Source organism: Schistocerca serialis, chromosome 5, assembly GCF_023864345.2.
Source record: "Schistocerca serialis cubense isolate TAMUIC-IGC-003099 chromosome 5, iqSchSeri2.2, whole genome shotgun sequence".
Classification (NCBI taxonomy): Eukaryota; Metazoa; Arthropoda; class Insecta; order Orthoptera; family Acrididae; genus Schistocerca; species Schistocerca serialis.
Genome location: NC_064642.1, coordinates 524762769 through 524774301, shown reverse-complemented (window position 1 = coordinate 524774301; position 11533 = coordinate 524762769).

Here is an 11533-nt window from a genome sequence, read left to right as displayed (position 1 = left end):
GAGAAAAAAGTTATCATTAGGAGCTCCCGAGAGAAGTGTGATAGGATAACTCTTGTTTCCTGTATACATAATCCATCTGACGGGAGGTGAGCAACAGCCTGTGACTCTTTATCGATGATGCTCTGGAATATGGAAAAGTTTAGTCGTTGAATGATTGTAGGAGGATGTATGATGACTTGGACAGTATTCACGTTATGAATGGCAGCTTCCTCTACATACTGGAAACTGTAAGTGAATACACATTCCTCTAATGTTCGAATATAGTACGAGGGGCGTTTGAAAAGTGGGTGCAAAGTCCGAGAGATGGCACCATTGGCGCGTATCGAGGTGATGTTTCATTAGTAACATCTTTGGAAAGAACGCACGCCAAGTTCCAGCCATATTGGTCAATTTCTTTGTGTTTGTCACTCGCGAGATTCAAGGAAGACGAGTGATTGTCAAAAAATGGACGAAAAAGAATTTAGTGTGGTGATTAAACATTACCTTATGAAAGGCTAAACGCCTCGCGAGACTAAAGAGAGACTTGATAAACATTACGGTGACTCTGCACCTTCGATTACAACAATTTATAAGTGGTTTCAAAATTTTCGGAGTGGCCATATGGGTACAAGTGATGCTGAACGTTCTGGACGCCCTGTGGAGGTTACGACTCCAGAAATCATTGATAAAATCCATGATGCAGTGATGGATGACAGATTAGTTAAGGTGCTTGAGATTGCTAGTGCTGTGGGCATCTCAAATGAACGGGTACACAATATTTGCATAAATATTTGGACATGAGAAAGCTGTCCACAAGATGGGTTCCGCGATTGCTCACGTTTGACCAAAAACGGAATCATGTGAAGTGTGGCAAGGATGGTTTGCAGCTCTTCGGGAAGAATCTGCAGGACTTTAAGCGTCGTTTCGTCACTGTGGATGAAACATGGATACATTACTATACTCCTGAGACCAAAGAACAATCTAAACAATGGGTTACCAAGGGAGAATCTGCACCAACAAAGGCGAAGACCTTTCCTTTGGCTCTGAGCACTATGCGACTTAACTTCTGAGGTCATCAGTCACCTAGAACTTAGAACAAATTAAACCTAACTGACCTAAGGACATCACACATATCTATGCCCGAGGCAGGATTCGAACCTGCGATCGTAGAGACATTTCCTTTGGGTGGAAAGTTTATGGCGACTGTATTTTGGGATTCGCAAGAGATAATCCTCATCGACTATCTGGAAAATGGTAAAACTATTACAAGTGCATATTGTGATCGTTATTGGTCCGTTTGAAAACAGAGCTGCTAGATAAACGCCAGCGATTGGACCACAAAAAAACCCTTTTCCATCGCCACAATGCACCAGCGCACACCTCAGCAGTTGTGGTTTCAAAATTAATGGAAATAGGATTTCGTTTCACATCCCCCCTATTCTCAGTACTTAGCTCCCTCTGAATACTATTTGTTCTCAATTTGAAAAAACGGCTGGCGGGACAAAGATTTTATACAAACGAGGAGGTGACTGCTGCAACTAATAGCTATTTTGCAGACATGGACAATTCCTATTATTTGGTATGGATCAACAAATTAGAACAGCGTTGGACGAAGTGTATAAGTCTAGAAGGAGATTATGTCAAAAAGTAAAAAAGGTTTACCCAAAACACGTAAGTAGTTTTTATTTTTGAATGGACTTTTCAAACGCCCCTCGTATTAGTGGTCTGCTGCTTGATACAATCACTTCTAGGTGTAACACTGCAAAGCGGTATGAAGCGGAACGAACACGTCGAGTCGGCAGTAGGTTGAAAATGAAATGGCTCTAAGCACTAAGGGACTTAACATCTGTGGTCATCAGTCCCCTAGACTTAGAACTACTTAAACGTAACTAACCTAAGGACATCACACACATCCATGCCCATGGCCGGATTCGAACCTGGGACCGTAGCAGCAGCGCGGTTCCGGACTGAAGCGCCTAGAACCGCTCTGCCACAGCGGCCGGCTCGGCAGTAGATTAGGTGAAAGGCCGACTTAAGTTTACTGGGAGAATTTTACGGAAGTATAGTTCATCTATTGAGGAGACTGCACACGGAATTAATTTTTGAGTATTGCTCGGATGTTTGGGATACCCACGACGTCGGACCAAAGGAAGAGATCGAAGCAATTCAAATGCCTGCTGCTTGATTTGTTGCCTGTGGGTTCGAGTAGTAAGCGGGTATTACGATAATGCTCTTTTAACTCTTGTGGGAATTCCTGGAGAGAAGAAGACGGTCTTCCTGCGAAACGCTTTACAGGTAGCTTACGGAATAGGCATTTTTGATAGGGTACACAACGATTCTACGGCCATCGACGTACATCTTGCGTGAGAGCCGCGCCGAGATAGAGAACTCAGGGGTCGTAAAGAAGTATAAAGAACGCCGTTTTTCCCTCGCTGTTTCCGTTATTGGACTAGGAAACTAGCAATGATACAGGTATCCTCTAACATGCTCCGTATTGTGGCTTGCGGGGTATGTGTAGATATGGACAACAGTGGACGTGTTGTATATCAGTACCTACCTGTAGCAGTATTCGGTACCTGTAATTTCTTTACAAAAATAATGGCTCTGAACACTATGGGACTTAACATCTATGGTCATCAGTCTCCTAGACTTAGAACTACTTAAACATAACTAACCTAAGGACAGCACACACATCCATGCCCGAGGCAGGATTCGAACCTGGGACCGTAGCAGCAGCGCGGTTCCGGACTGAAGCGCCTAGAACCGCACGAATTTCTTTACACCATTTGTCTTGTGTCTAATATAGCCCTTCATCTAAACAGAGTGTTATTAGTTTGATTGCCACAAAATATTCTTCTGGTGATTCAGTAGCATGTCTGTAACTAGAATTCATAGAATGTAACGTGCTTAGGTCCCTGTGCAAGGCAGGTTTTTGTCCTACATGCGTGCTCGCTTGTGCTTACGTTATCTGTTGCCGTAATCAATACACAACAGCACAGCCTAATTTCTCACATCGGATGCATACCTCCATCCCTATTGTAAAGCAAAGCGAGTTCCGCTGTGCATGAAATCTTGCCCTTGACGCATCCCTGCCAGTTGGGAGCACGCCAACTGCGCTCAAGCTCATGTGTCTGCATATGTGATTGACATTCGCTTCAATTATGACGCAGGGCTGTCTGCTTGTGTCGTATGTCTTGCGGTTGCTTGCGGAGTTCTAAATTCGCACTCCATCCATCCGTGAGTATGTCCAGGTGAAACTTTGAAGTTATAACCTCCACATTTCTGATTAAATATTTCATGTGTAATACTAGGAAACGTTTTGACTACGTGAATCGTAATCCAAACCTCAAATGAAAACTCAAACCGTACACTCTCCAGCTCTGAATCTTGGCGTATGCTCTTCGGTAATTTTGTGTAAACCATGATTCATTGAGGTATTATTTCTCACGCAATATGTAGTCTGGTTAAGCCTAACGTAAATGTTAGTACGTGTATGTAGTGAGGGATTCAGAAATGAAACAGACTGTAAGAATAGAAATTCCATATAGTCAAACTATTTTCAGTAATTCTAGATGTTTTCAGTTCTTCTAATTGGGAGACTGAAGAAGCATAATGAAAGGAACATACCTGAGCCACCTCCGTTTCACTAACGCAGGGTACTGTTCAAAAGAACCAATCTGAAAGTAGACCTGGAAGAAATTATAGTGTCACTGAGGAATGCAGATGACATAGCACAGAGAATGTGCCTCGGAAGCACGTCGGACTTTGCTGGCAGATCTCAGTTGAGAATTATGATTGAAAGAGCCTGTCGTGCCAGAATCGACAGCGACTACAAGCTGATTATGCAACACTGCCAATTCCATTTATTCGTCGAGGGTTTCATGAAACGAAAAGGTAATTAATTTCAAAGATGGCGGTGACAGAGACTGTGGGTATTGTGGCACTCCAAGAAATTCATATTCCAGAATCAGCAAGAGACGGATTTACTAGTTTTGATCTGCCACCATTATATCGAAAGGAGACGAGAGTTCCGCTTTGTTTTGCTAATTAACAGTAATTTTATAGGTAACACTACAGAAATATTACTTGCATATGACTGTTCTGTTGGAATAAGGATCAAATGTACGTGTATCTACATAATATACCCGGTTCCGCCATGAAGTTGAAACCCTGAAGTCCATTTTTGCTGTGTGTACCTGGTTATACACACTGGTAATTTCAGCTCTCATCACTACAGTTGAGGATATGCAGTTAACATCAAGAATTAGCGAGTGCTAGATATCTGGGCAGAAGCTACTCATTAACATTTAATGATTTGTGAAGGATAAATATACCTTCCATTCAAGAACGTGGGGAATCTCATCTATACCTGATATGTTTATTACGGAGAGGGCAAAACGACAGACTCCTAGCTTGTAGAACATCATTCAAAGGGCCGACGAAGTGTCAACAACGTACAGTTATCCTCACATATTGAATAAACGTACTTCTCTTAAAGAGGCCAACCGTCACAAAACTCAATATCAGAAAGGAAACTTGATCACTCTAGCCAGAATGGATCTCAGAAAACATAAAAAAGAGCGGGCCATCCAAAATTATGGACTTTTTCAGGTGTGGTAACCATTTCCGCACTACAGCTCATTACATGAGCTGTTTAAAAGGAATACACCCCCTGCTAGTCTAAGATGGCCACGTAACAGCCAAATAACTAAAACACGGGACCCCAAGGCAGAAAAGAACACATAATGCTGTAAAACAGTGAACACAGAACACGAGAGCCTGAACTTCAGTCATTCCAGGTTAAAAATCTGGAGTTACTTGAGGACGCTATAATCATGTTAAAGACACAAATCCGAAATTCCTAACACTCAGCTCGATCAGTGGTTCATTGACATTAACTAAAGTTTCAAACGTAAAAAGAATTTTTCAAAAATCTAGTTAAGAATTGATGCTGGTTAGCTTAACTGTTCATAGAGACGATAAACACTAGTGAAATCTAAAATAGTTCCAGTACAAAAACCCAGAGGAAGTGATGAAAGCGTGAAAGACTACATAATAGTATCTTTAGTATGTGAAATATATGTCTATGATAATTTTTTCTTTTTTTTTTTTTTTTTTTAGTTGTTTGGACACACCCGCTTGTTGAGAGAACAGTTTCCAAAACGCAAATCGGGTTTGGAAAACGGACGAGATCCTGCGACTAGCCACTGGCCGCGTGCATATTTATATAGCACCGCTCAGTACTGTTTGGCCTCTCTTCAGCGTATGGCACAGTGCGAATTTATACATTTGTGGGGCAAGACGAATAGAATACTTGCCTTGATAAACGGTCTGCAGCAGGGACTAGCGCTGTTACTCGTGCTATCCGAATTGCACTTTGAATTTGTCCATTTTCACCTTTCTCGCTGTCCAGGGTTAACTTCCACAGAACGCCAAAATCCAAAGTTTGTGTATGCCTACGATCTGGTTGTCGCGGCACAAGCAAATGCTTTTCAAGTTCCAGAAAAGATGGTACAACTTTTTCTGACAACTCTCTCACGCTACTATAAAGAATATGATAAAACCTCAAATTTGGCTGAGTTGTATGTAAGTGATCCACCTGAGGAAGGAAAATGCACACAAATCTCAAACTTAGAATTAACGGCCAACTAATCCATCACGTTTACAGTCCAACTTATTTCAAGGCTGAATTAGCTTGTACATTCTTGTACACACACATGCTGGAAGTTAAAAATAAAAATAACGTACAAATTTGCACGTAGTAGGTGGGATAGTACCTCTAATTCTGTGGAAGTCTCAACCAGTCTGTAGTATTGTGGAACTATCCCGATACGTAGACATGCTAATTAAATCAATATACACCTGAACGAAGTGCTATCAATTATGTCTGGGTCTCTTGGCGCTGCTATTACACGCTGGTTGCCACTGCTGGCGTTCATAAATTCCACATGTCAAATGCCTTTGAACATCCTGACTTACTATTCCAGCAATTTCTACAACAAGTAGCCACCCCCATTTTTCAAATATCTAAACTATATTGGATCTGTCGAAGGCAATAGAGACTGGCAGATGACGAAGGTTGGCACTGTATGCTGACTCGTGGTCGATTGAACAAAGTATTCCCATTTGAATTACCGTGAACTACTTTACACAGATGCAGATGTCAGATGGTAAAGTGAATTCTTCACGGTGATCCACCATGAGGCTCTTGGGACGTGCAGACGTTAGAATATTTTCTTTCTAGTGAAAATTTTCTTAGTTTTAGAAATCGTGATATACCGAAATTGCACATGTTAAAAGCGTGTAGATATTAGCTTTGAAAGTTGTGACATTGTGATATTTTATATGTTAAGATACAATGTCAAAAATGGCTGATCAACTCGAACGTGTATTTGTAGTATTACATTCTAAGACAAGAAAATGACGCGCCACGAAGGAGTTGAATGTCGATGGTCCTTCCGAGTGATACGGTGCCAAATTATGTCCAGCTGGCGCATTATATCATCAAAACCCTGAGCTGGTTGGAGGGCTTTGGCCATGATGCTAAAACCGTTCTAAGCTGGGAACACAATTGGGGATCTGGCTGCCTGAGGTAGGGTTTGGCAAGCACGAAGACAAGAGGTAGAAACTTGCGCCGTGTGAGAGCGGGAATTATGTTTCTCAAATGTAAGCCCTGGTGTTGGATGGCCTGCTGTTGCGGGCAAGAAAATGGGGTGTAGAATGTCAACTTACTGCTGTGCTCCAAGGGTGCCGCAGATGGCAATCAAAGGGGTTCTGCTATGAACACAAATAGCACCCGATACTACCACTCGTGGTTCTCGGGCTGTATTGTATCAGGCTGTATTCCGCTGCTGTCCGGAGCAACACCAGACACTTCTTCTCTGGTTATCGGAGCTCAATTCGAAGCGGGAATCATCACTGACAAGTCGACTCCAGTTACTGAGATTCCAAGCGGAGAACGCATCTGTTGACGCCCCAGTCAGCGGTGGGATACAACCTGGCTGCCGCCCCATACAGCCCGACAATCAGGAGTGGCCCTCTGGGATGTCACTTCCTTTCATAGCAGAACCCCTTTGGTTTTCACCAGCGGCAGCATTAAAACACAGCGTTACGTCGAAGACATTTTACGCCATTGATATCTCTGCAGCACTCAAAACAAATAAAAGGTTCCGGGAGCGCATCTGTATGAACAATGTTGCTCTCCGGTCACCTCTTCCTGTATGGATCAGAAGGCTTCTGACAACTTGAATGAACGTATGTGCTGTATACTGCTTAGTATTCAACACAAGTATTGAATTTCCAACAAACTGCGTGACTTGGAACAAATGCAAGCCCTTTCCATTATCAGGCATTTCACGATCGATGTTAACGACCTGCAAGCTGCACTACTGACAGAAAAGGCAGACATAAGAGTCCCCTCACATGAAGATACCTTATTTCATAGCATTTAATAGGATGGCAGCATCCCAAAAGCCTATTGAAAATACTAGTTTAATCGTCTTGTCTTTCTACTGTACGGTGCAGGATCCTATTGTTCCGACATATCTCTAAGTGGAATCCGGTATCTAGCCAGTGCAAGTTTGTCTCGTTAGGCCATAGTCCTAGCTACAGTCATTACACCTCCCATGGGAAACGAAATCTTGACCCACACTGAGATCGTGCTTTGCAGCAGACGTTACCAAAGTGAACAGATACAGCCTACTGACAGCAAACAACATGACGTAGTTCACTTCAAATACTTATTGCTGTTTGCTATAACAGCCGGTTAAAATATGTTGAATACATCGTATTTATTAATGAATTATGCCCAAACAATAACATCGTCTTATCGTGCTTCAAACATGTTTCGATTATCACATCAATAATGTGAACATCATTAGCCGAAGTGAGAATTAACTACCATTAACTAGCAAGGGATTTTAGGGTCACGCAACCTAGTGACAAGAAATGAGTATATGGGAGAGCCTAGTACAGCCGCTCCTATGTCATGCTACACTGGAAACTTTAGTGGTAAACAAGTAAACAAATTTCCAGAATGCATTTTCACTCTGCGGCGGAGTGTGTGGTGATATGAAACTTCCCTGCGGGTAACTGTGTCTCGACTGTGACCAGAACCTGGGGCCTTTCCATTTTGCACGCAAGTACTCTGCCAAATTTTTTTCACAGTATCCCCCTCACCGCCGCCGAGCCTATGAGACACAGGAAAGTGTGAGACATGGAAATTAACAGAAGTGAAAGCCTTTATTTATTAATTAAATTTTTACTCTTATTGTTGAAAGTATGTTGACTAGATGTCACGTAAGGAGAAAGAAAAATGATGACCTTGAAAGAAAAAGAACCGCCAGACATTGCCAGGGATAGGTGCCCTCAGCTCCTGGGGCTCCCCAGTTATGTGAAGGTCTGAGATATATCGCGATATGTTTAAGATAACTGGCAAACAAATTTTGGTAACGTGGCGTGCGTTCGAAAGCTACATGGGCTGTCTGTAAACGGGTCCAGAAGTCGAGGCGAGATTTTGCTCCCTCACGAATAGGTATAATGGCATGATATTTGGTAGCGAGTGTAGAAAGGTTCGCCATTCGATCGCATTTGGTGCCACTCGGATGTAGCAGTCAGTCATTTAGCGCACGTATCGCTAGAAGTCGTGCGAAGAGGCGCAGATCAGACATTGGTTATCAGTACCATGTTTTCCGGAAAATGAGGGAAAGAGGTGAATCTGACAGGCCGATGTTGTACAGTCGCTGTTTCGTGACAAATTTCCTGTCGACCCCTACGTGATACCCCTCTGCCTGGACGTCTGCAGGGAGGAAGGGCTGATCGATGGTACTCCACACTATGAGCCACAGCATGGAGAGTGTTTGTCTCCAGCAAGTTATGGGGAACACGGCGTAATAATAGGTTGTAAAAGTCCTTGGCCGTGGGCGGACGCGTATATGGGAGGCTGGAACGTGCATAACAGTAATCGACGAAAAAGGCCAAAAATTGAGACTGGTAGAGCGCGATGTGCCTAGCAGACACCGGTAGTGAAGTAGATGCAGGCAGCAGGACTTCAAGCAAGCTGCGTTTTAGGGATGTGCCCCGTCTAGCCCATTGTCTCATCATAGTACTTATATACAAGACCGCACCTCCCATACGGACAATGAAGAGTCCGAGACCACCATCCCCTGACTGCAAGGCAACAGCCTCACAACTAACTTTGAACAAGTAATCAGCTGTAACAAAATAGCCAAGTGCCTCCTGATGGTTGAACTCAATCGCCGTCGCCATCGGTCTGGGAAGCACCTACACGACGTGTATCAACTTTGATGCAACATATCGGTTAATGGACTCTAACAATAAAGCGTGTTCTGGTGGCGCAGGAGGTTCTAGTGGAAGTCGTTGAGGGTGACGTGTAACAGGCAACGGGAATTCATGGAGGCTGTGAGTGTGTTGGTGGGGATGAAGGTAATGCCCATGTACCTCTCCATCTTCTTTGACACTTCGTTCCGGTGTACATCGCACAAGATTTGGTGACATTCATGACACTCCCTGCGGCAGGCCCTTAATATGTAATCAATTCGAAGACGACTCGAATTTCGGAGCCGGTTCAAAATGGTTCAAATGGCTCTGAGCACTATGGGACTTAACTTCTGAGGTCATCAGTCCCCTAGAACTTAGAACTACTTAAACGTAACTAACCTAAGGACATGACACACATCCATGCCCGAGGCAGGATTCGAACCTGTGACCAGAGCGGTCGCGCGGCTCCAGACTGTAGCGCCTAGAACCGCTCGGCCACCCCGGCCGGCTTCGGAGCCGGAGAGGACGAGGAGAAGCAGAAGGTCGTCAACATAAGCCCGGAATCGAAAGGTAATGGCGAAGGCTGAGTTCGGAGAGCTCAATCGACAGGCTCCGAATGAGGGACTCTACAGCAATAGCGTACAGGAGAATAGAGAGGTGGCACCGTTGCCGAATTGAGTGGCGGATGCGTACCGGTTCTGCCGGACGTCCATTGATTTTGACTACTGAACTGACACCACTGTAAAGTTACCGGAGAACGTCGATGAATGGAAGTGGGATGTCCATGCAGGCTGCTAACGAAACCAAGAAAGGGTTACACACATTGTCGAAATCTATAGCGACAACGGCAGCACTGAGTTTTCATGTCGCCAACATTGCAATTGAGTAGCGGCATTAACCTGTGGCAGTCTGTATGTTACCGTGTCCCCCCAAGCGTAGTAGGCTCCAGGCAAAGGACGCTAGGTATTATAGTCCGGAGAGTCATTGCTAGTAAGCAGTCGAAGTTCTTGTAATCTGTGCTGAGTAGGGTGAGCGGAGTATCGATTGAGACCATCGAACCATGGGCTGGTTTGTGGATCGGAATGGTGATCCCGTCAACAAAGTTTGGTGGGACTGCTAGGTCAGATGTCATCAGTTCCTTGAACTTAGTCGTCCACCGCGTTGCTATGAGACCCTGCAAGACCCAACTGAGCTACTCGAGCACTTCTCAAAACTACTCCTCACATCTTTTATTCCGCCCATACCTCATCTGCTACCTTACAGAGTTCACGTAACTTCTCCTGCGGAACCTGCGGGTTAAGCACTTCTATAATTCTGGTGTCAAACCTCCAGCCTTGTCTGCACAGTGTACCTTCTTCCAGGAATGCTACTCTCGCAAGTTTCGCAGGAGAACTTCTGTGAAGTTTAGAAGGTAGGAGATGAGCTACTGGCGGAAGTGTAGGTTTGAAGACAGGTACTGAATGTGCTCGGGTAGCGTAATTGATAGAGCACTCACCAAAGGAAGGCAAAGGTCCGAGATTCAAGTCCCGGTTCAAAAAAGTTCCTATTAACTCTCGCTCGGAAATGATTCATTGAGTCTGCAAAGAGGTATCTGTCACATTACATTGCATGCGACTGCAGCATTAGTCAAGTCAATTTTTTGTCAGATGGTTGAAGTGATCTCTATGAGCGCGTTGTACGCCATATTCAACTTTTTAAGAACATCGTATGTTGCCTAAGCACATATAGTTTTTCGAGTGATGCCTTACATAAAATTCAATGGAAATTAACTGCTTTGTAGTGTCCATGCTCCATGTAACAGGTTGGTGTCACCTAATTCATCTTCGGGGGACAAGATTTTTTTAAATCGTGAGATACTTCATTAGTCTCGTAACTGGTTCGATGCAGTAAGAGACGATTACTCCTGTCTCAATCTCTTCACCTTGCACTTACGTTCTGAGACCATTGTGTTTGCCCATACGAAAGTGATACGTCAGTCATGTTATCCGTCACACATTGTGTCGCGTCTTCTAGAACACCAGGCGGCATTTCCTCCAGGAAATTTAGAAAATGTTGCTCATTAACGTGGCCTGTAATAACAGTAAGGCGACAGTCAATAACACTTCACTGAACAGCAATGCTGCATCATTCCTACTGAGATCATCGACCGGTACGAAAGACTTTTACTGTGAAACTAAGAACTACTTTTATGTGGTAACAAATATGTTCCTTTCATTGCTGAAAAAGATGGGTCATTAAAACCACAAGTTGATAGTAAGAAACACGAAAAATGCCT